General features: G+C 39.8%; 1 long non-coding RNA gene across 1 annotated transcript in view; it reads right to left on the bottom strand.

Moving 5' to 3' along the window:
- Window positions 1-8360: 8360 nt before the first annotated feature.
- LOC142008642 (uncharacterized) overlaps window positions 8361-25664 on the bottom strand; it is a 62503-nt gene continuing 45199 nt past the window's right edge. Inside the window, exons 2-3 of the long non-coding RNA XR_012644194.1 lie at window positions 8759-8825; window positions 8361-8516 (exon numbers count right to left, since the gene is read on the bottom strand). This is a non-coding gene — a long non-coding RNA (uncharacterized LOC142008642). The remainder of the gene's footprint in view (window positions 8517-8758; window positions 8826-25664) is intronic.

Below are 25664 nucleotides of genomic sequence, written 5' to 3' on the forward strand. Positions count from 1 at the left end.
ACTTGCACTATAGTTACAAAACAAACAACATTTATCTACAAGTCACTAATATTTTCTCAGATCCTTTACATTAAACCCTATTTTTCAAAGATTTATAAATCCAGTTACCTCAGGTCAGCCACTGTTCCTGGTTTATTATGCTTGAGGTATCGTGTCATGAGAGTGCATCTTTTTGTTTTGTCTGAATGACTGTGGAGTCTCACTTTATGTTACATTGCCTTGGCTGTCACAAACAGAATCAAATCCAGATACAATTATGTAAATGTCAACAAAATAAGTTATTCTATTTCTGCAGATGTTGTTCTTCATCTGGATCAAATCTGATTATGGGTGCTTGTCTCCATGCATAATAATCCAGAGCTAACAGCAGGAAAGTGGCTCTCAGTGCAAAGAAAACACATTCTGAATCTTTACTGTTAATTATACACTATACAAAAATCAGTCCAAATTGTTCATACCCTTGGACAATTACAATGTTATTATACTCGCCATGCTGAATATCTTGTAATTGCCATGTTTAGCAGCAGTTTGCTTGCACTGGAGCCTAAAGGGGGAGAGATGCAAGTTTTACTGAACAAAAATAATAGCAGCTGTTGGACCTGGCTCTGCTTTCTGACTCAGCAAGTGAAAACAACCACATTATGGAAGCCTTTTTCATTTATTTAGTTGATACAGCATAAACAAAGTATGAGCATCGATCAAATGCACAGGACACTCTAAAAATGGTTACTCCCATGACTAAGATGCTTGCAGGATTTTGACTTGAGGCTGAAGTGCGCAACCCATATAGCAGCAATAGAAATTTATAAGGGAAAAATTTCTCAAGAATCACTCACTTCTTTCACATGGAAGGAAACTTCCATATCTGCGATTCAGCTGTTATCCTATTTGCCACTGACTTCAGAGGCAGCAGGAGTGTTACTGACAGTGAATTGTGTGTGAAATATATTTCAAATCATTAATTTTATTTGCAGAGTTACCTACCAGTTTTTTTTTTAAAGATGCTCATTCTTCTCTAGGAAATATTTCTTTCCATAAAGAGAATTAGGGTTTGAGAAACTCATTTGGTTGTGATACACAAATTTGAAAGAATTCGCAGCTCAATTAATTAATTAACTGACATGCTGTATAAGTGCTGAATGCTTTGTGCTTGGTGCTTTTAGGAGCCATTGATAGCAGAAACTGGGGCATTGAGATTTCAAAAAAGCACTATTACAATACTGTAGAATGGTTGGCTAAATAAGTGATGGACCACATTTTGGGCAACAATTTAAATCTAGTTCAGGTCTGACAGAATTAAATATGTGGCGCACGTGATTAATGAGCTCTCTTCAATATGAGTTCATCAAAATGCATTTAGATTTACCTGTCAGAGGGTAGCCGTGTTATGCTGTGTCTGCAAAAATGAGAAGCCTTGTGGCATGTTACAGACTATCAGATTTTTTTGGAGCATAAGCTTTTGTGGGCAAAGACACGCTTTGTCAGTTGCAATGGAGTGGAGATTCCAGAGATCTAATTATACAGGTTCATGAAAAGGAGGGAGTTCCAATCAAGAGGAAGACCAGAGCTGATGAGGTCCTTTTCATAAGCCTGTATAATTAGACCTCCGGAACGTCCAGTACATTGCATTTGATGAAGCGGGTATTTACCCATGAAAGCGTATGCTCCAAAATATCTATTAGTCTATAAGGTCCCACAAGACATCTCTTAGATTCATCTAGAGGTTTTTCAGTGCATTTCTGGGCAAAGCACATTGCACTAATAGCCTGGTTAGAGCTAACACACAGATCGTTTTGGTTAGGTCCTTATCTGATTGGTAGGGGAGCAGCTTCCTGACCAGCCAGAGGGTTAAAAAAGTAGAGGTGGCTTGAAAATCCTGGCAGATTTTTTTTTTTTGGTAGGAAAAATGCTGATTTGATTTAAACTAAAATGTTCCGAAAAAAATGTGTTTATGTTGTCAAAAGTTTTGACAGAAACCAGGCTGGCAGCCTTCCTGGTGTCCTGCCAGCCTGGTCTCCCCCTGCTTTCCTTCGTAGCTGATTTCCAACTGTCTGGGTGGCAGTTTCCCTTGGGGGTTGGGTAGCAAAGAGAGGCAACTGCTTGAAGAGCCAGTTATCCTAGCCCTGAGGCATCTGCTTTTCCATGCTGTCTCCTTCCCCAGGGAGTATGTGCCTGTGGGAGGCACATCAGAACAAGCAAAAACTAACCAACCAAACCACTGTGGTTCTCCAAAATAGATTTTTCCAGATTTTTCCTCTCCCACAGAAATTTGCCTTTTTATGACCCCCAAACCTTTTCTTGGGAAATAAATGCTTTTTTCAGACCAGCTCTATTTTAAAATAAAAAACCAAAGTGAGACAACAGAAAACACTTGGTAGAGAAGAAACAAGGAGGAGCCTGAAGCTCTGTACCATCTTACTCTTCTGAAGATAAGAGTCCGTCACCACATTTTTCTTTCCAGGACAGAGGCCTTTTTCAAACTGGTGCTTACCTACCTTTAGGACTGTGAAAGCTCAGTGGCGGTTCTCCATGCATTCTGAGGTGAACGAATGCAGATTTATGTTGTTGCATGATCTGAGTTTTGCTGGAATGGGTTCACATCCCAGTGGATTGCCCATCCTGGTCACATCATTAAACTTCCATCACAGATTTAACTTTTTGCTTGTAGTCTGCTGAGATACCATGGATTGATTGGACAGGAGGCGAGAACCACCAAAAGCGTATTGTTTTTGTATTTTTGGTTTGGTCATGGTGGAAGGAGGAAGCTGCTACTGGAATCGATTATCCTCTACCTGTTCTGTAATAAATGTCCTCATTTTCCTGTTTTGTCACTTTTTATTCATTCATTTAAAACTTTAAAAAGATCAGAAAAGCAAAACCTCCCTCCCTCTGTTGTCATGTTGCAGTTGTTTCTCCTACAAGTCAGATGAGCGGATATGCATGGAAAAAATGGCCACATTATATACCTAAATGGATTCTGTGTTGTCTTGAGTCAACCCCACCTCCTCCAAACTTTGGCACCACATATTGCACCTAAGTTGCCAGCTGTGTTTTAGTCAACTTACATATGAATGGACAGAATCCAGCACTCCCACTCTGTACCCCCCTATGATTTCGAATGTGGTGGAGGTGCTGTTTGGAAACTATATGCATTCATAAAGCAGCCTGTGCCCCTGCAGGAGTGCCATCTTCTACAACAGTTATATTTCTCCTCAGCTGTTGGTCTCCTCAGGGATTCAAGTTACTTGCATTCCACAATTGCCATGTCTTACTCAGAGACTTACAAATGTTTTGTAAGGTAAAGTAATATAATTGGTGCTTCATAAAATCTAAAATGCTGTGCCCCCAGCAGTTCTTTCTTTCTGTAAACTGATCTACAGAGTGTCCTCTAGTACTGGACTTTTTTATTTGCTTGCTAGTCCAGTAGGGCCTTTTTTTTTTTTTAGTATTTTCAGTGGCCTCTGCTGCCTCTCTGATGTCAGCATCTATTATAAAATTATGAAGCTGGACCAGCTACAGGATTCTGACTTGCTTTGGTCATCTGGCTCACTTCCAACATTTACTGTTTTAAGAATTACGTAGGCAACTGTTACCTTTCTTTCTTTCAGGTCTGGTTTAGAGCCTGTCGGAGTAAATGGAAACATTCCCATTCACTTTAATGTGCTTTTGCTGCAAGCTCTTGATTAGGTGACCATCAGATGTTAAATAGGAATTGCCATACTGGATTAGCCCACCAGAAAGGCGTGCAATTAGCAGAAACTTGTAGTGCGGCTAATCTAATAAACAATATTCTTCGTAGGTGGAACAATATTTCCTGTTAAGAAATCCATAAAGAGGCAGACATGGAACTTTCCAGATGGCCCTTTGAACAACCACATAGCTCATTTCTGCATTCCAAGAAAGTCTTGCAGCTCATTGGTTGTGTACATGCATACAGTGGACCAGACATGGTCGACGAACATAACCTATGCACTGCTGAACTGAAGATGGAATTGGAGAAGATGAGAAAGGTTAAAAGAACACTGCATCAGCAGCAAACCATTAAAGAAATCTAAACACAAAAAGCATTTTCCAGACTGAACAGAGAACAGGTTCAATGTTCTAATGTAATCAAGTGAAGAAAACCAAACCATTGACATTATGTTGGAAAAACATGAGCACTGTAATGAGTGCAAATACAGTCGTAATAACAATGAAACCTAAAAGGAAAGAATAGGTTAGCAATGTTACTAGGGCAGCAGTGGAAAAGAGAAAGCATAAAGCAAAAGCCCATGAATGCTGAACTGTGAGATGAGATGAGTTGAGAGTAGACTGACGTAAAAAGGAATCCTAGAAGGGATATATTGACAGAAAATACTTGAAGAGCTGAAGACGCTAGTGAAAGAGTTGACCTTACAAACTTTAAAAGGTAATCAACAGATACCAGGAAACTTTAGCAGTACTATAGACCCTCTTAAAGATGCAAATGGAGTGGTTCTGAGTTAGAAGAACAAAAGGAAAGACGGGCAGAACATTTTCATGTTGTTGTAAATAGCACAAGCCTAAGTGAAGAACTAGACACAAGTAATGAAGACCTTCTACCAGACCTTGATACTGATTTAGAAGGTATTAGAAGGGAAGCACTTAGAAAAGCCATCTGTACACTCAAAAACAGGAAACAGAGGGAGAGGATAACATGTCTGGAGAGATTCTTAAAGCAAGTGTCAAAAGTGCCTTCCAGGCTTTTTTTATGAAATAAAGAAAAGAATCTAACCTGATTGAAGAGAGGCCTTACAGTAAAATTGCCAAAGGAGGGGGAGACCTTAACAAATATAATAACTGGAGAGGAATCAAATTACTCTGTGTCTGGAAAAATCATGCATGATATCATTCTGGAAAGTATCCAGAAACAAATAGCCCTACTACTTAGAGAGAAACAAGCAGAACTGAGACCACTGAGATCATGTGCAGCCTATATTATTATTACCTGTTACCGAAGGAAGTGTGCTGCAGGAGGCACCTCGCGTGATCAGCTTCATAGGTTTCCAGAAGGCATTTGACAGTATGCACTTTTTCATATCATTCATGATTTTATAGACCTCTCCCATATATCTCTTTAGTCATTTCTTTTCTAAAATGTGCAGTCCTGCTTTTGTAGCTCTTCACTTGAGATTGGCAGGTTTACCAGTGATTACTCCTGGCTGGGCTACACCAAAACAGGAAGTTGACCTCAGGTATGTGACTTTAATTATGTAAGTTGTGTAACTAAAGCTGATGCAACTTAGGATGACTTGCAGCAGTGTCTATACCTCACTGTGTCAATGGGAGACATTCTGTCACCAATTTACCTTATGCTTCTTGGGGAGCTAGAGTACAAAAGCTGATGGGAGAGTGCTCTGCCAGATCAACACTGCTGCATGAATTGTAACAATTTTAATTTAACTATAAATATAGATGTGCCTGTGGTCTTTATGATAACTAATAATTATTTATTTGTATTATTGTAGAGTCTAGGAGTCATTGGACTAGTAAACCATTTTGCTAGATACTTTGGCTCATGCTACACTCACCCATAGTGCTGGCAGCTTGATACAAATGAGCAGTCTCAAAAATGCAAAATGGCCACTCATTTGCATATGAGAGGCTCATTTGCATATTCATGGCAGAAAAGAAGCAGTGAAGATGTGGTTCTGCTGTCAAAAAACCCCTCTGTCTCTAACCCCTTATTCCCTGTGGTTTTCTCGTCATAAGGTACTGGCTACAGAGGGTTTTTTTTGCTGGCAGAACCATATTTTCACTGCTTGTTTTCTGTCATGAATATGCAAATGCACCACTCAAATATGCAAATGAGCATTATTTTGCATTTTCAAGACTGCTCATTTGCATCAAGCTACTAGCACTAGGGTGAGAGTAACATTAGCCTTTAGGAAGAGAATGAAAGGTCCAAGTATAAGACAAGAGATAACAAGATGGGGCATTTCAAGGTAAACAAGGAGGCAATATTCATCAGTTTGACAGATCATGGTCTCAGAACACCAGCAGCCTAATGCTTGCCATATTTTCAATTTTTCTGAGAATTCTAGCAAAGGAAAGTTGGTTACTTGGGAAACTATCATAAATTCCTTTTTTCCAAATTCTGATGCCTTTTCTCATATTGGCTGTGTCTACACTTGCCTGCTATTTTGAAGTAGCAGACACAACTTGGAAGTGCAGATATAGTCATTGAGTAGTATCTTTGTCCTTAGGTAATCACATTGAAGTAATGTAAGCTATCTGTTGAGCATTGTACTAACTCAGACTCTGCCCTTGTCTAATTTAGAAAAATATTTAAAAATTAACTGGATTGCTAAATAAATAGTAATTAATACCTCAGGTCTCTCTTCTGATCATCTTGAGAAAGGACAGTGCTTTGATTTATATTAACATCAGTCCTTTGTACGTATTTTGTCTTTTATGCCTCCTTTAAAGAGGAAATAGTTTCCTTTTCTAAATCACAGATTTTTAAAAAGGAGTTGTAAGGACCCACACTGGTAAACTTGTCCCTGCTTTGAATGAACAAGAACATCATTGTGGCTCACATTTTCCCTGCAATCTTTTTTCATTTCATTTTGTTTTGTTTTCTACAGACATATATGCCGAGTTACACAAATGCTTGCTATTTCCCATCCATCACTGTTCTCTGCAGGTGACTAGTCAGCCGGTTGGTGCTGGATTAATGACAGAAAACAGATTATACTGTCCAAGTCAGCTCTGAGTGATGAGATTTTCTGCAAATTCCCATGAAATCCACTAATGTACCAATTGAAATAGTGCATTTATAAGCCAGGCTGCCTGCTGTGAGCAAATTAAAAACTATATAAAATCATTTTATAGAGCTACAAAACAAAATGATAATTTGTTCTGTTTTTCCAAATTCCACACCACTGAGGACATTTCTCTTTAATCCTAGTATAAATATTAAACCCTCAAAGCAGTCCTTTCCATGGACACCCGCTAGCCTCTCCTTTTCCCCTGCTGTATGAAACTAGGCCAATATTAAAACTTAGGAAGGGGTTCTCCATGAACCAGCTGTGCAAGAATTATTTTAGTATTGGATGCTGAGAAGTTAGCACCAGCTGACATTTGCTCAGCAAAATCGTGAAGCATGCTACAAAAAGTGTTCTCAAAAATACTTCAAAGCCAAACTTCAAAACAACTCTTCATCTTACTGTCTGATCTTGATAATGTCTACAGATTAAAAAAACATAGAAACACATTCCAACAGATCCATAGACTCAGATACTTGGTTTACATATTATCCTTTTAAAAATGTGTAAAAGCAAAAAGAAATCTGCCTATGCCTAGCAAAATTAACTAGGTTACTCCCTTCTTTACTCAGCAACAAGTGTTACCAGTTTGGACATTATGCGTCTGACCTGGTTCCTTCTGAAAATCAAAGGAACAAAACATCTTGACTTTTATAGGCTTTGGATTGAAACGTTAAAGATTTTTTGAAGTGTTATATTCAGAGATGAAAATGTTGTATGATGTATAGAACAAAACAAAGCATAAAACCACCAAGTTCATTGAAAGGCAGGCCTGTTGCTATTTGATAGCACAGAGTTTCTGTTGCTGAACTGAAATTGTTTCAGTCCTTAATTGATCCTGACCCTTTGCTTCTTACTCAGCAAGTACAATTGGTGCTCTACTCTGTATTAACAGAGGACAAACTCATGTCATTTAACGCTCCCATGTGTACAAAAGCAAGTAAGAACAGCTGCCATCAGACCAATGGTCCTCTAGTCTGCTATCCTGTCTTCTTCTGTTTGCTTTTAGGTTGTATTTGATGAATACATCCTGCTTAAGATAGACTGTGGCTGTATATCATGACACCATGTAGACCACTATCACAAAAATTAAACCCATGTAATTTTGATGGGGCCCTGGTAAGGTCAAAATGTACCCCTGGTTAGAAGGGTGGAGCCCATGTTCTGGACTGTTAGCATGCTGAGGAGGTCTTGGGCAGCAACCCCGATGGCATGCCATATCCCCCTACATATCTCGGTGTAGAACACAACCACTCCACACTACAGGATGTTACATGCCATTCTTTAATCTAATCAGGTTTCCAAAGAAGCAGCAATGGCGTCTTTAAGTACAAGCTGCTTAATCTACTAGTGGTACTGATTTTTGTGTTTGAGTCCTAAGGAAATGTTTATTCAATAGACAAAATCATTATTTGGGATGGGTGACTCAAATTGTCTCTTGACAAACCCCAGACATCCACCATTCATTAAGAGCAGAGCCTACTTGTTCAAATAACAGTATGTATTACAGGAGGAAATAATACCACTCATAATGATGACAAATAGGCAAGGCTTTGTGTTTGCAGATGAGCTGTTTATAGAAGTAGTTGAAATTTGGCAAGTATTTTCCAAGACAGATTTTCATTTTGTTCAAAATATCATATGTTTTTTCAGCATTTTGATAAAATTAAAAATTCTGGTTTAGTCTCAAGTTATATGCCTTCTTCTTCTTCTCTTTTGCTTATTTCCAAGCTTTGGAGGAGATGAGGAGAGCAATGGCAGGGAGGACAGTTGATGGGAGGAAAGAGAAAAAAAAATCTCATTATTTCATCAACAAACAAAATATTGACATTTTCTGCCAACATTTTCATTGTGGTTGAAAAGCCACTTGTTGCTGAAAAGGAGTGTTCTGATGCTGCTCTTTTACGGCAGCTTTACTTACTTCTTCCACATTATAGTTGGGGAAACTGAAGGATAGCTTTTGAATGACTTACCTGGGGTTAGACGCTTCAGTTCATGAGTTTAGAAGAAAATCCAGTAATCTGATTTGTAGTCCTCCTGCTTTAAAAATAGTTTAAGAATAGGGGAAATTGGAGAGGGTGAGGGGAGGGAAAGAGGGAGAAGTGAATGCTTGTTTTAGCACAATCAGTTCAGTTATTTCTACTTGTATCACTTCTTCCAGTTCTGCTTTTCATCACTGTGGTTGGCTCCCATGCAAAGTATATGTATACCACTTACAATTTATAAATTGAATATGTGTGAATGTGGGGGGAGTGTGGAGGTGGGGGATGGAGTGCCTTTGAAAATCTATCAGCTCTCCTATCACACGATGCTCTCTAACATTCTAAGGACTTGAGCCTGTGAGGTGGAGACCCACTCTGACTCATTCTTCATTTTAATAAGAGCAACATGTACCTAGCACTCACCTTTTAGGCCTAGGCAGTAAAGAAGAGGCCAGAGGGATCTAGGCTTGTAGTCTGAGTTGAATTCACTGGAGTTAACATATATGATAAATATTTTTCTTTATAATTAACTCAAAGGTACATTATTAATAAATGTTTAATTACTTTATTATTAATAGATGAAGCTTGTAAAGAGCATTTGAATATTCAACAGGCTAACACACCATATACAGAAAATTAGTTATGAATCATTTAAGTGATAACTAATATTTAGGAAGCATGTTAATTGCCATGGAACTTTATAAGCTATCCTATAAATGCCAATCATTTGCATTTCTGCAGTACTGAACAAAACCCAAAAAAAAAAAAAAAAGAAAAGGCAATTGCAGGGGGACTGCATAGCTCCAAGAACTAATGATAGTGAGATGTGCGAGTCTTTTTTCTCCATATTATCTTCCTGCTAATTCAAATCCAACCCAAGGGTGACCAAAATTTGTCACTATTTGAGAATGTGAAGTGATGTGGTTATAGTTCATTTGCAAAGGGACAAAAATCCAACTCACAAAATAAGTATTATCACTGGTGACCCTATTGGCGGTCTCAGAGGGGCCAAGAACAGAATGAGCATAGACCACTTCTAGCCACTAAAAATTCTTAAGTTTGATCCTGCCCCACTGCAGTCAATGGGAATTTTTCCCTTGACTCTGACTCGAGCTTTTAGCTGGGAACTCTCCCATCGGAGAGCCTCTAAGATTATGCTCTAACCACCTTCCAATGCCCAAACTACCCTCCTTTCAATATCATCAAGGGTTGAATCACATTTGTAGGGCAAGGAGGAGAATCTTGCATTGCCGAGTTTTGGGAGTAAGGGCACTTTGAAGTTGCATGTGTCCTTCAAAATGCCTGCAGCTACACGGCTTGCTGGCGCGCCCAGGGTGAGAATTAGGCTGATGAGGAGCTGTATATGCACCTCATTGCAAGTGGGGGCTAGTGTAGACAAGCCCTTTGTATCTGACAATTTTATTCTTTACTATGGTTTCAACTAATTTGTCAGGTACCAATGTCAGACTTGCTGGTTTGTAATTGCTGGGATTGCTCCTAGAGCCCTTTTTAAATATTCATGTTGTGTAAAGTGGGACCAGGGTATGGTGTTGGATGTAAATGCCTGTCTGGAAAGGCAGGTTAAAGTTTCAGGGAGAAAATAAGCATTGTTTTTCAGAGGGAAATGTCCAAGGCAGAATCTCTACCTCTAACAAAGAACAGCCGCTCTAAATGGTTGACTTCAGCTTCTCACATGATTTGATCCTTATTCTAAGATCATCTCCTGACAGACAGAAAGCTCAGTGGTGACATCCATGGTGCAGCCAAACCTGAGTTGTTCGGCTACAGTGAGTCACACCAGAATAAAATATAGTTGTGTGTTTTGTTTGTGCAGTGTTACAGGCATTGCTTATGACATAATTTCTGAGCTTTCCTCTTTAATAATTTTCTATTTTCTGTATTTATTTCTTTTTTAAAGGAAAAACATTATTTACTGGCCCTCTACTTTACAAATTGTTGGTCACATGGGTTTACTACTTAGTGTATTTATCTAACAGGCCAGGATAGGGAAAAATAAGCAACATTGTTGAAGTACTCGGGCAACATTCTTAAGAAAAATTATCAAATGTGGTTGAGTCACACAGGTGTTACTTAAATTTGCAGGCACCTAAATGGATGTGTCAGTGAGCTAAGACTCTAAAGCACTTAGATACTTCAGAAAATTTGTCCAGTGTCTCTAGCTACAGACTTTTCCAGACGACACTGACATCTAGATATAAAGGAAATTGCCGCTAAAGCTGGAATATTATGTCCTGTTTGGAGATGTATTGTATTACTATATTTCCAGTAAATATGGTTGAACAAAGCCTGGTCCGTATCTGGAAAGTGAATTGGGATTTGATTAAGGTATATTAGTATGACTGAGTTTGACTTTTGATATTGTTATACTAAACTGATGTTCTCTGCTTCCATGCCCATCACCCTTATGCTTGTACCAACCTGAATTATGGAGGCTAATTGCACTTTATAGCCTGAAACTCATTGTTACGCATGTCTGATAGAATTTTATTTCTCTAGATTAGCTTTTGCTAGGCCGCCTTTATTTCATGTTCAAAGGCTTCCATCCTGAAATGTCAGTTTCCTTGGTACACAGAGCTATCCCAAATAATATGTGCAAAGGTGCTGAGTGCACAAAAGTGGGGGGAAGTGTCTAAGAGTCGCATGCAAAGGTTCACCTTCTGCATAGAATCATGTTCCAGGGATTACAAAGCTATCTGTCTTCTGGATGCAGACTCTTTCAATTTGGTGACAGTAATAATTCTGCTCATAACTCTCTGCTAGTGCATTAGCATTGACTATAATTTTTGCCTTTCGACAGACTCTGCAGTATGTGGCATGATGGTTTCTACCCTATAATTGTAGGATCCTCATTAATCAAAAAGAATATTATGACATTGTAAGCTCACAAGAAAGACAATTCATGACTGACACAATAAAGGCCTAAATTATGCTTCTTTCATGATTAGAGGTGCAAAATTGCCTTTTTTTCCTCACCAAAATAGGATTTAGCAGCTGTAAGAATTATCACAGTATAATGAAAGCAGAGGGTGTTCAGACACAACCAACACAAGATCTGCTTACAAGAGACCTTTATTTCAGAGAGAAATTAAAATTTCAAAGCTGTTTTTGGTGGCAATTTTACGGATAAGTCTGCATTTAAATCAGGATCTTTAAAAATGTATGAGATTCACATTGTTGGAACATTATGTTTTAGAGTTCACTGCTGTTACTTTTAAAGATTACGGAATTTTCTATACAGTTTTGGACAGTTTCCAAGATATGTTTTGACATATGTGAAGTGATTAGCACTCAGATATGCCTGATAAGATATATTCTCTTATACATATTCCCCTTTGTTCTTAAGAAGCCCAAGATTTTTTATCACTTTTGAATTATAAACTAGAGGAAATATAGGGGGAAAAAAACCAAACCAAACCAAAAAAAAAAAAAAAAAAACCCACTCCATGCAGTGCTGAGTATCTTTTATTGAAATTGCATACAGCCAAATGCAAAACAGTTGAGGTCCAGGGGTAAACATACTGGACTTAATACTTGTTTGAATAATGAGTAATTCCAGTGAAGGACATGCATGTAAAACTCTTCTTAGCCTTTTGGCTACTATCAAGTGTTTTATAAGGAATTGCATGCCCACTACTTAGGTTTTTTTGGGTGACTCACCAGTTACCTACATTTGCCCTAGTGAGCTGGGAATAACTTTTCCCCTCAAGAAATCTGTTTATGTTGCATGAGGCTGTATTCTGTGTATGTGTTTGGTTCTTCGAATTCTCATTCACTGCCGTGCCAGCAAATTTAATTAAAATGATGGTGTCAAACCTCCTGATCCCCAGCTATTACAACGTACTCACTTTTGCTTAGACGTATCTGAATGTTGACGTGTTTCTGCCTTTCCTTTCGAAAGGAAGTTGAAAACATATGCTTTCGAAGTTTCTTGTTGAATGGTTTTGGAATCTGGGGGAGAGGGGTACAGCACATAACATGATGCCTATGTCCCCAGTGTGTGTTGGGTCTGTTATACATAGTGTAGTGAGATGCCGTTACTGGTGTGGTGTCTGGCATCTGTTCTGCTCCTTTTGTGTTGCTAACCTTTGGCTGTGTGTGTATTTGCCCTCTGCGACTGCTAGTGCTGGCTCTGATCCATTAATCCACACCGCAGACTTCTGAGGGCCCCCAATAACCACAAGTCAAGTGAGTTACAAAGGAACTGGAATCAGGTTTATTGTCATTGATGCATGAGCTCTAGCGCTCTGGCTGTCCCCAACTTGGACACCAGCAGTTGTACATGCATACGCTGTGAGAATGGTGCAACTCAATTGATGGCAAGGGGGTCCCTCATCTCCTCGGTTGCTCAGCGCACCTTACTTGAGTAATGCTTTCATAACCAGGCACAAACAACTTACATATACATTATGTATCCTGGGGCCTCCCCTAATTGTAATAAGTTGACACCCCTTAATGTAACTAGATACTACCCATTACCTTGTAGAAAGTGGTACCATCAAAACAACACTATTCATCATATTGTCATAACAACCCTGTACTGAACCTGGGTTGGAATGTACCTGATGCTAAGCTATTATCTAAGGGGAGGGGGTCCTGGTACCATGCAACTTGTCCTGTTATCTTACTGAAATGTGTTTGTGTATCACTGAGTGCTTGGTGCTTTGGGGTACTGTTCTGATCAGCCCTGTCTCTGCCACATTTCTGTGAGTCTGTCTCACACACAACTTGGCTTTTTGCTTTCAGCTTGCTCTATGTTAGCATAGTTAACCCTATCTTGTTCAGGCTTGAGGTGCTTTAGCTAGGCATTGACCATTGTTTAGGCCTTATGCTTTTAGGATTCACAGCAGGCCCCCTCGTTATGACACACAAGATGGAAGAAATGAATGGTTTAGGGTTGATAGAAAAATAGTAATTTTCATTAAGCTCCTGTTTCTAATTGCTTGAAATTATTAAAATTATTATTGACTTTCACTGAGAATTAGGTGACTTAATGGGCCTCTCTGAACCTTGTAAATATCTACATGCTTTTGTAAATCTGGTTCTTAGCATTTAATTGGCTGTCACAGGAGGCACACATTTTGCTCTTGGGGGTGGAATCCCAAGAAAAAGGCTCAGCTAGGTCTTCTCTTGAATAAAAGTGAGCTCAGCAATTTCTGTGGCTTTTGAGAGATTAGAAATGCATCTAAAGGGGTTATGCAAGAGTTTTATGTAAATACAATTAGCAACTTACAGTGATCCAGCCATGGAGTCTATGCCAAAAGGCTTATTCCTATGGCCTTCCCAGCATGGAAGAAGCATATGGAAATACTGGTTCCACTCAGCTTTCAATTCCCAATCTTTACATTAGTAACAGACCTCTCCTTAATGACCCACCACCCTCGACTACCATCAAAATATGGTTGAAAGATTTTCATTCCTTAACCCTAGCTATGCTTTATTACAGCATTACTCTGGATAGACTGTTTTTTTCCCCCCCGTGTTAGTTGGGAATAAGACAAAATTGTCAACCTTGCTGACTCTTGTTCTATTTTAGGCTATATGTTGTTTTCCTAATATATTGGTGTTAGAGACAGTTAAATAATATGATGTTGGAAAAAGAAATTTCATTCATCCACAGCACCAACTTAAATCTTACTTTTTGTCGTCAGTTTTTTGCTCTGTTTACAGACTTTGTGTTTTGGGTTTATGACCTTGTCAAAAGTGCAAAAATGCCACAAAGAATATTTGTTCTTTGCAGTATTTATGGCCAGTCCTGAAGCTGGCTATTATATGTATTACTTGCATTGCACTTTGTCCTAATGGCCTCAGTTATGGATCATTTTGATAGACACTATGGAAACACACAACAGAACATAGTTCCCAAGAAAAGCAAGGCTTGTGACATTTTCAGGCCAATTTTGTAATTTCTGGAGGTTTGCAGCACACTGTTGTATGCTTATCCAAATGGAATGGCAAACTCTTGAAGTTCATAATTGCCAGTATTGTAACAAAAGCATTAGATCTTCCTGATCATATGTACAGATTAAAGCCATATCCTTATGATTCATGCCTTATCAAAGAGGCACAAATGGAATAATGAGTCTGAGATAATTCAGCAAGCTTGTTTCTACTGACTCCCTGCTTCTCTTGGTCCGTCTACTTTTCTGAAGCAAAATATGAAAGACCCAGAAACTGGAAGAAAGTTCATCTGCAGAGTCTGCTTGGGGGGCAAGAGAATGTTGGTGTTGGAAGGAAGGAAGAAAGTTGGAAGGAAGTTTGTTTTGGAGATGGAAAAGGTTACTGTTTTTATAAAGGAACCGAGCATTTGCATATCCAACCTCTCTTCATGCTCAGTAGCCCTCTTCCTGATCCTGTTGTAATATGGTTGTGCTTTCACCATAGGAAAATCAGGAGACATAATTCTTCCCTTCTGTGATAGGAATTTTAGGGAAAAGTTCAGCTCAAGCGTTGATTCAGGACAATTGACAAAATAAAGATGTAAAGATGACAAAATAATGACAGAAGCAGCAGCATCAGTCCCTTTATCAAATAGAGTAGAATCAGATTCCAGTGATATAGGGCCAAACCCACTGTCTGAAAGAAGGGGCACAGCAGGGTGGAATTGAAATGGATTTTATACAGGCATAACACTGTTTACCATTAAATGTCTACTTCCATATTAAGAAAATGCACTTTTGTTTCAGGCAGACCTGAAACTGGGTGGGGGTATATATTTGCACAGAATCCCAAATTCTCTCTCTCTTTCTTTCTCTCTCATGGTAATTTACTTCCTACCACTGTCTTCATTATCTCACAGAATGTGAAGATGGGAAAACTTTGCTAAATGACAGCAACCTGAGCATTCAGGAGAAGGACTGGACCCTGGGTCCCTGAGAGCTGAAAGTAAGAGCTGAAGAACCATCCTGGGCTGCAGAAAGGTTTTGCTTCATTATTTCTTTCTCACTTTGGGCTTAATCTTGATCTGTGTCTCAGAGGGCCAGGTTCTAATACAGTTGTGTTGGTACTTTGTGAGCCAACTCGCTGACGCCATGAAACTCTTTCTGAAGTGCTACTAAACCAGGGGAAAGATTTGAAGAATGGCCTGGACAAATTTAATTGGGTAATTCCTTTTATTTGTTTTAACAGATGTTTCCTCTTCCCATATTGTTCTGCCAAAACATTAAACCCAAACGTTTGGTGAACTCCCATCATTTAGGCATTGTACTCCTTCCTAACTCTATATAATCTGTAGAATAATGTTAATTGTCCTAATCATAGTTTTTTAAAAACACACATATTCACTTCAGTTTTAAGTGCATCTTTATGTCTCTCTCATTCAGCAGTGAAACAATCCATCTGAGCCTTAAGTGTATTTTCATTGTTCTGTCCAGTGCTTTTCTGTACAAGAGGAGGAGCCAGTATTGATCTGGCTTCCTGCTACAGGGCTGCTGGGGACTCCCCACCACCTCCTGGCCATGACTCCCATGGCTGGGGCTGCCAGCCATGGCTTTGCATTCCAGCTGGCTCCCCTCTATGGAGCTGCTGGGGCCCCTGCCCCCTGACTGGGGTTCCCCTGGCTGGGGCTGTCAGCAGGGCACTGGAAGCTCCAGTTTCCTGGCTCCCTGCTGCTACAAGGACCAGCAGGGGCTCTGGACCTTGGCCTCATGTTGCTGCGGGGCTGGCAGGGCTTCCAGCTCCCAGCCCCGCAGCTTGGAGCCAGCTGGGGAATTGAGCCCTGCCAGTAACACCAGCTGGGGGATCCATGTGCCCATGGCTGGGAGCTGGCTGGGGTGTGGAGCCCCGCTGGAAGCCCCAGTCATGGGAACCCTGGCTTGGGGAAACATTGATGTGGGGGTCTGTACCAGCATGTACTGCCACAGAAAAAGCCCTCGTTCTCTCCCAATTCTTCTAAATTCCTTGCCCCAGAGAACAGTCTAATTCTGATCAGAGATGTGTATCCCAATTAAAGCTAGTCCCATTAAAACCTCCATTATTTGCAAATGTGCTTATAGGAATGGGGGTTTGAAGTGCAGAAAGTCCTGCATTTCCGATATTGTGCAGAGTGACTTATTTGCTTTGCTCATGTGCACAGACAGCTAAACAAGTAAACTCTGGTGTTATGTTTTTGGGTTTTCATGGCTCCAGTGAGAAATACTTATAACTTATTTTAATCCATCTTTTTTGAAGTAAATTTGCTTCCATCCCTCATTGTTTTGTCTCATTTTTGAAGCTCTTGAGGACCAATATGCCTGCATCAGGAACTGTATAGCTGATCAAAATATGCCTGCTTGTTCATCAGACTAGAGAAATGCATAATAATGTAAATGCCTTCCTTCTCTATAAAGTTATTGGTGATCTTACCACACACACAGAAATGCAAATTATATTTCTGTAATTGACTTAAAGTAAGTTAGCAAAAGATTCCTGAATGCAGAGGATTTCATACCTTAGTATAGTGTGTATCTATTGTCCAGACAAATGGTGTTGAAAGAGTAAATGCCCTCACTTCTGCCAGGATGGAATGATGTCTGATCAACTGCAGATGAAAGAAACTTTTAATGATGAATATGATGGGTGATCTTAGCATCACTGAAGAATCAGAATATTCTGAAACCATGGGCTGAAATGACCAATTTTGGGCATCTGACTTTACCGAAAGTAGGCTGCATGGTGGCTGCGGATTCTTCAAAGTGTTTTTCGCTGCTCAGCAGAATTGCTTCTATCATGCTTGGGTTCAGTATCAATTATTTATTCTTCATCTGTTAGCTGAAGTTGTGCAACCACTGTACACAGTTCACCCACTGGCTACGTGTAGATGGTGATTAGAATGAGAGAGGAATTGACCAACCACAAGCGAGAAGTCTAGTAGAGTAGGTACACTTTCCCATTACTATTGGCTAGCTGTGTTCCTCCAAGTAGGGTTCAAAACCATTTTACTAAATAGCCCTGGTCCCCTGCCACCCTTTTCAGGCACGAGAGAAATACTCACTGGCCAGCAGCGTGAAATTCTTCAGAAAGTTCCACTAGCATGAAAATGAGCGCCAGCCATCTATCCAGTGATCAAAGGAGGTCATCCACCAATACCACTAAAATAAATTCAGTCCAGTGTGTTGGCCTCCATCCAAACTGCACCGAGTCTAGAATATTAGCTGCAAGCAGGTTAACTTGTAATTGGCCTTTGACTAGATTCTGTGTGCTTATTCAGGAACATAAGCTTTGAACCTGGTAGTAGTTAACCAGAACTGATGGCTCCAGAGTGAGTCTATTCAGTGTTGCTCAGACTATTGTTTGGTTGAAAGAGAAAGGGAAGATTCCTTCCCCAAGTGAGGCACTGAATCTCTTAGTCATGAGTGGCACCAGTTATTCATGACTTTCTTCCACAAGCCTGGAAAGGCATGGGTTGGATTCACAGGACTTGGATCGATAATCTCTCAGGTTGTCTAGAGCTCCAGGAAGACACATGAACTGCTGGTTGGTGAACAAAGAGGGAGCAGATAAATGCTGGTTTAGAAGACTTCCAGGGTCTGAATGGTCTTTACAATGAAATAGGATGATATTTCTGTGGAGTAGCTGGTGCTGTGCTCCATGGAGTACTGTAGCCACTCAGGATTGAAGAATCTGTTTATCAACCTGGACATCTCCTTGGAACGGGGTTTAGTAGCTTCAGTGCAGAGCGATAGGGTTTTCTCTTGGCCTATTATACATCATAAACATACATTTGAGGGAAATTTTATGTTTCATCCCCTGTATCAGACTTCATTGTCAATAGGATTTCCAGGTTCTACCCTCACCACTTGCACAAGTCAGAAAAACCAAGAGATTTTTGTGGGTAATGGAGACAGAGAGGCATTTGTAGATCAGAATGTCAATGGTTGCGCCTAGTGTGCAGTGATGATGATTCACAACAGCTTCCACTCCTTATCCCTTGGGTTGGATGCTGCTGGCCTTGAGGTGAGCATGCCTTAGAAGATGATGAAGTCCATCAGTACCTGTTGTCTAATCAGGACCATAGATCTGTCTGGGTGCCTGGGCGCTGAGAAAGCTCTGAGCATGGCTTTAATGAGGTGAGATAGTGGCTAAATTGCCATGGCTTTGTTATTGACATATAATTCAAAGACCAGATGCAGCTGTGTGGTTTGGATCAGAGATGACCTATAAGAGAAGCAGAGGAAACCTTAAAAAGCTTGTGTGCCATTCAACTCCCATTGAAGACAGCAGGATTATTTCCAATATCTTAAGTGGGAGAAGAATCACTGCATGCTTTAATGATTCATATGTGTGTATTAGACATTTAACTTTCCAGAATGTTGTTTAAAAACAAGAAAATTCTAGCAGAACATCCGAGGGAAGGATAAAGGGAAAGAGCCTCAATGAAGTCCACATGGAACATTATTGCTTATTCAGCATGTAGATATCATAGTACTGGGTGCAATAGAAAGGCCTGTGAGAAATGATTGTTGCATTGGAAACACAGTATGAAAATTACAACCTTTATCCACATAATTACTGCTTAATAGCAATTTCCACTTTCCCTTTCATGGTGGCTACATATTTTTGCATTAATGTCAGTGCCACGATGAATTTGTTTTTATTAAATGTCATGATGAAAATGGCACTTTTTAGATAAGAGATTTGTTAAGTTTTGTCTTACTGAAATGACTAATTGAGTGGGGTTATCATCCGATAGTATCTGCATTATAGCATTCAGGGATTGAACTCATGGCCTTGTGTCTAGGCTGTCATAGCTCTTTTTCAATATTGTCCTCATATCAGCTTGATTGTCTGTCAAAATGTCTGCGCTTCTGTGAAATAATTTTAACATCCTGTCCTTGCCCCTGTCTCCTTCCAGGACAAACATGTGTAAGGGTTGGAGGTAGGGTTTATTTGCATATCAGATGTATCCTTCAGGGCAGTTTGTAAAGAAATAAATGAACAACATGGTTTCAACATGTTCAGTATTGGACTCTAACTGCCCCAATTACACTTTTTTTTTAAAAAAAACAAAAACAAAAACAAAACTTTGATGTTAGTGTTTTAAATGTAGAATATTTTAATCTATGGATATTATTTATTTAATCTGTTTTGGACTAGAATCATGTGGAAAGTCTTAGGTAATGATGAAAATTAGATGATGGCATCTCAGTCTGATGATAACAGCCCTAAAACACAGCCAACTTCAAGTCCCAGTAAATCATGAAATTTCTCTCCTAAGCATTAACCTCTGAAGCACAAATCTAATTTTTCATGAAACGGCTTGAGGCAGTTAGCACTTAGCCTAAGTCTTTAGAACCAAACTAACAGTGGTAAATTGTGTTATTCTGTGTGACTATACAAATAAACCCATTTTACACTATACCTACAGTATTCTGAGTATGTGAAAATAAAATGATGTCATTTGATGGGGTGGAATTACAATGGTAATAGAAATTGGATTAAGTCAGTATTTGTTCCAAGAGTAAATAGTAATTAATAACAAAACTGTTCCTTCAAAGTTCAGTTACAGAGAAAGATAACCCCAAGACATTTACAAGGATAGAGTATCACAAGTTGTTTTAAATGAAAATACTAAAGGTGTTATGATGGAAGAAACCAGAATTCACCATCAACTCTAAACAAAGTCTATGCTATCGCACTGGGTTATTTTGGGGGCAACTTAATCATCCAAATTAAAAGTATTCCCTTGAAAAAAACAAAAGTCTGGAATTTGTTCAGATGGGTTCTGGTGAGAAAGGAGTTAACATGGATATGAGAAAACTGAACATGAGACCTGAAAAGAATAACTAGGAATATGAAGAATGCTGTACGGAATGGAGAATATGTGAGACTTTGGAATTGTGCCAAAGGCATTTCCAGTATTTGGCTCTCTGCACGGGGGTGAATATCACACGCCAAGAAAAAGTATTTCCTCTAGCAAGTTCTCAAATTAATTGAATTTATCCTTGTTTCTTCTCTTCCTTCTCCACCTTGTTTCCCTTGACTGTGCTGTTTAATAGCATTTTATATACCTTTACCGTGTCTCCTTATTCTATGTGTGATGCTGATACAGCCTCATTGAGTTAGTTATTTCTGCTCATCCAGGGTGTACACAATCAATTTATTAAAGTTTGTCATAAACCCCAGCAAATTTTGCATGTTTTAACTTTGGCTGTTCACATTTCACGCCTGTTGATTCTGCCAATAAACTACAATTACTAATAGGCATCACTAAACCTTCTTTTCTGGTGTTGACACTTCTTGTGGGCAGATGGCTACAGCAGATTATGAAACACCATTGCATAGACTGACATCTCTGTTTGGGATTCACTGATTGGAAAGCTGCTGAAACTGGGTACCAAAAATAATCTTTAAAAGCTCTTCTTTTTTTTCTCAAAGGCTGGTGGTAACACAGCTTTATCACAAACCATATGAACAACTTGTTGCAATGATGGTTTCATTGCAAATTCTAAACTAGCTTGCACTACGACCTTCCAGATCTTGTAATAAAATATTGGTATTTCCTAGAGAAAAGCATAAGGAAGAGGCAAGTTTTATTAAAGACACAGACATGAAGCTTACAATTCCTCTCTCATTCCTTGATATATTTTTCTATGTGTTTTCTCTTAGGAGCTTTGCTCCGAAGTAGGGATGAAAAAGAGAAGAGAGTCTGCTTTACTGGGGAATGTCAGGTCTGGCTTCATCAAGGATGTCCATTTTAAATCCAACTCAGGATGTCATCCAGATGACTTATCTTTATGGATTCTCATTTGCTGATATCATTACACGTCTTAGCCATCTGCTTCTTTGGTGGGAGCAAAGAAATTTGCTAATGGCTGACCGGTGTGATGGACTTGTAACTAGAGAACCATAGGAACTGGAAACTGAACAGTAGAGCACGTTTCTCTTTTCCAGTGATGTGTGTGATGAGATCGGTTTTAATTTAGCTGTGTTGTAATCGTGAAGGATGTTTAATTTCTTTCTCCATTGTTGAGCTGGAGAAAAAAATTTATATTTCTTTGAGAATCCAGAAAATTGTCCTATTCTCCTATTGTATATTATCAGCACTATAATAATAGATTGCTACAGAACTAAGTTTTCAAAAAAGCTCTGTACCCAGGGGCTTTTAAGGTAATATTTTTTAAAGGGCTCAGCACCTAATGTTCCAAGCTCTGTTGAAAATCTAATCACTAGTGGCTGGGCTTAGGTCATAACGATTTGCAGGATGTTACCTTAGAAAGGAAGGGAGGCACTCGGTGGGGTACCAAGAAAACTGAGAAGAGATGGGTAGGCGGAAGGAACACTGGGCATTGTTTGGCCAGCTAGCACGCAACTGCAAAGTACCAGCTGAGCTGGAAGAGCAGTCACAGCTGTGTGCAGTCTGTGCATAGTGGAAGAGCAATGTCGGGTTGGAGAGAAGAAGAGGCAGGCCTTGGGGAAGAGGAAGATTGCAGAGCAGGCATATGAGAGCCACTTCTATAAAATGAATGAGTTGAGTCTGTTGAAAGCACCTCGGCCTGTGGCATGCTGGATCAGTGGATTACAAATACTGGGGATGTTTGGGTTTCATGTGTGCTCGTGGACTGACCTACTCCTGTATGTGATGGATCTGGCTTTCAAACCGCTTATTTCGCAGGCGCCTTTATTTCACCTCACTTAATTGTGTTTTCCTTCTTATGCCTGCAGTGAATGTATGATGCAAATCCTTCTATGTAGATAATTAATTCCTTGACTCTGAATGGTAACCTACATGTCTGCAAGGAAATTCGGGCATACAAACGCAGGTGGCATAACTTGATGAGGCATTATAATGGCTGAAAAAATTGGACCCTCAGCCTTCAAATTCAGGCCCTATAGATAATCTAAAGGAGTATGCTTGTGTGTGTTCGGGATTTAGTGGCCTACTGAAATTAAAAATAAGTGTGCATGGGCAAGGAGGTGGGAAGGCAGGGGATATTGTGGGACATTGCTCTTCTCCAAGCATGCACTATACCAGCTAAAAGAAAGATAAAAAAAAATCAGTTTAGAAGTTGGTTGATTCTTTGAACATCACAATCCAAGGATAAAGCATGCTTGAAGAAGAATAATGAAAGCTCTTGGAAACTTTTTCTTAGAAAACTTTTATTAACAATGATCTACTTAGGTCTCCATGTCTAAGTAGTTAGAATCTCCCCAAGGGACCACTGCTTTATATCATAGGATTAAACACCTTTTGTGCCTGCTTCCAAACTGTCTTTCTCCATGTGGTTATTACACAATGCGGCTGGGTGCATGTTTCTATACAACAGATAACCTTAACAGGATACAATGCTTTTGGGCTTTTTCCCTCTTTGTCTTTTTCTGTTTCTAGTTTCTCTTTTTCTAGCAGCTATATTTATCATTTCTGCCACTGACATTTCTAGCTTTGCTGCCCAGGCCAGACTTGTTTTCCTTCTCTCAGTAGATTGGTTTGCCTTCAGATGGATTAAAAGGTTTAGAAAGCAATAGGGAATTGGCAGGAAGAATACGAGTTGCTTAGAAATGTCAGAAAGTGTCAAACCAGCTGCGATATGGTAGTGGTGGGGCGGGGAGCAGCACTTTTCAATCAGTCTGCACCAGAAAAAGTATCCCAAAGTAAAACCCAGAGAGGGCCATGGAGATAATAAAGCTTACAAGTATTCTGACCAAAGAAGGAGGAGAGATTTTCATACTCCATGAGACAACTGAGGCTTGATAAATCAGGCAACTGAGCACACACAATCATAAATAGTCAGACTTACTAAAATGGCTCCATAAGGTGGATTAGGGGAGGGCTGCCATGGGACGATAAGAATGCCAGATTGATTCTTCACTCTTCTCACACTTCAGTCCAGTTTTTCACTGTCTTATAAGCAACTTGCGTCCTTGTGCCTGAAAACTGTCCGTTAGCTAAGCCTCTGCCCACTTGCACTTGGCTGTTAGGAAATTCAGACCGCTTGTTATCTGTTATAGGTAAAATGAAACACTCTTCTCAAGCAAAGTAACAACTTTATATGCTTGTCCTCTGCTCCCTCCATCATCTCTCTCTCAACAAAAAAGCTGACCCACAAATAAAGATGGGCTCCCATGTGCCTTGCAGTGAAGTGAAACAAACAGAAAGCTGTAGGCGTTTGGAAAAGACTGGACAAAAGGAATATCAGGTAAGTCTTGTTTTCACTTCCTCTGCATCCCAGACCAATGTGTATTCATTTTAAGAGAGTAAAACAGAACATAACAAGCCTACACTTCAAAGGAAGTATTTCCCCTAGAGCAGTGATGGGCAGTAGTGGGTGGGCCACATGAGTGGCCTCCTTCACCTCAGTGGGCCACAGAAGCCTGCAGCTCACTGGGGTTCCACCTATGGCCCTGTGCCCCTCACTCCCCCACGTGTCTCCCGTGTACTGGTGAACCAGAGCCCTGCACTCACCTGCTCCTCTTCCTCCCTCCCAGCACCTCTGGAGCACACAATTGCCTGATTTGCACTCTGAACCCACTCCTACCTCTCCCTCCCTCCCTCCCTCAGATGGAATTCTGCAAATTAGCTGTTTGCAGCATTCCAGGTCTGGGAGAATGGGGGAAGAGGAGGACAGAGCATGAATCGGGTGATGGAACGGGTGAACAAAGAAGTTTAGAGCTCTGGTGTTCAAGAGAGGGATGGAAGTGGCTGGGGGGCCACAGGCTGCCTGTGAAGCTCCAGTGGGCCACGTGTGAGCCACAGGCTGCTCACCACTGCCCTGGAGTCTTGGACAGGGGAAGCAACTAATCTGTTTCTTACCTTTTGCAATATTACTGCTTTAAAAAGTTTAGCAAGAATTCCCCTCACATTGCTGCAACATGACAATGCAACAAGAGCTTCTCAAACTATTTATTCTGAATGTTGTTCCTGTTTTTAATTTGCAAATGAGTTAGTAATCAGTCCTGGATTTAGTGGATGTTTCAGTTCTTCCGGAGTAATTTGCCAAATAGTTTTACTAAATCTGTAGCTTGTTGCTGACTTGTAAATGGTTTGCATCAAATATTCAGCATTTGTAATTTGTTATTCATGTTGTATGATTGTTCACCTGAGTCACATAGCATTGTTTTTTCAGTGTCTTTTTAAATGTCTAATGCTTGTTGACAAAACTGTTCAGTAGTTAGCTGTATGCTGGAATAGGAAACAAATCCTTGGGACTAAGAGGGATTTCTTTCTCAAGTGACATTTCAGATAGGGGCGTTGCCTGGCTGGGTGTTCAGGAGAATGCTGAATAGTGTCTAACCAGTGCTCATTACACATATTCAAAGAAATAATTGTTCAGGTTAAATTTTGTGTAGTGTTTTTGATTTGCAAACATTTTCCTTGAAAACTCAGCAGTCAACCGTATACATCAACCCACATATTATAGCTAAATAGACCTTTGATAGAGTCATAGGACTTTAGGTTCAAAAATATGGCCCTGATCCTGCATAGAATTGTGTACCTGTTTACCTTTAGTCCTGGCTTCAGCAGGGTTAGGCAATGCAAAGTGAAGCAGGTATGTTAGTCTTTGCAGGTAAAGCTTAAGTGTTAATCAGTTGTTGTTGTTGTTTTTAAATCTTTGACCAGCAGTATTATAGACTCCTTCTCTCATAAATACCCCCTCCCCGTGATCAAAAGAAAGAAAACAGCTTTTGAATGGACAGATCACCTTGTATCCCAATGTACTTATGTCTGAAACATCAGTTCATTACCTGGCATTCTTTAGCTGCTGTTCTCAGACTGTCAAGAGATGATTTTGCATATTCAGATAACTCTGAATATATAGAGTAAGAACTCAGCAGACACTAATGAAGAGTAGACTCAAAGAACACTACAAGAAAGACACCCCCATCCTCATTTTAACAGGCTGAGATGACCAGGTGTGTGATAACCTTCCTCTTCATTGCCCCTCTCCGGAAGTGTTCTGGCTGT

This window comes from Carettochelys insculpta, chromosome 2 (genome assembly GCF_033958435.1).
Source record: "Carettochelys insculpta isolate YL-2023 chromosome 2, ASM3395843v1, whole genome shotgun sequence".
In the NCBI taxonomy this organism is placed as follows: Eukaryota; Metazoa; Chordata; order Testudines; family Carettochelyidae; genus Carettochelys; species Carettochelys insculpta.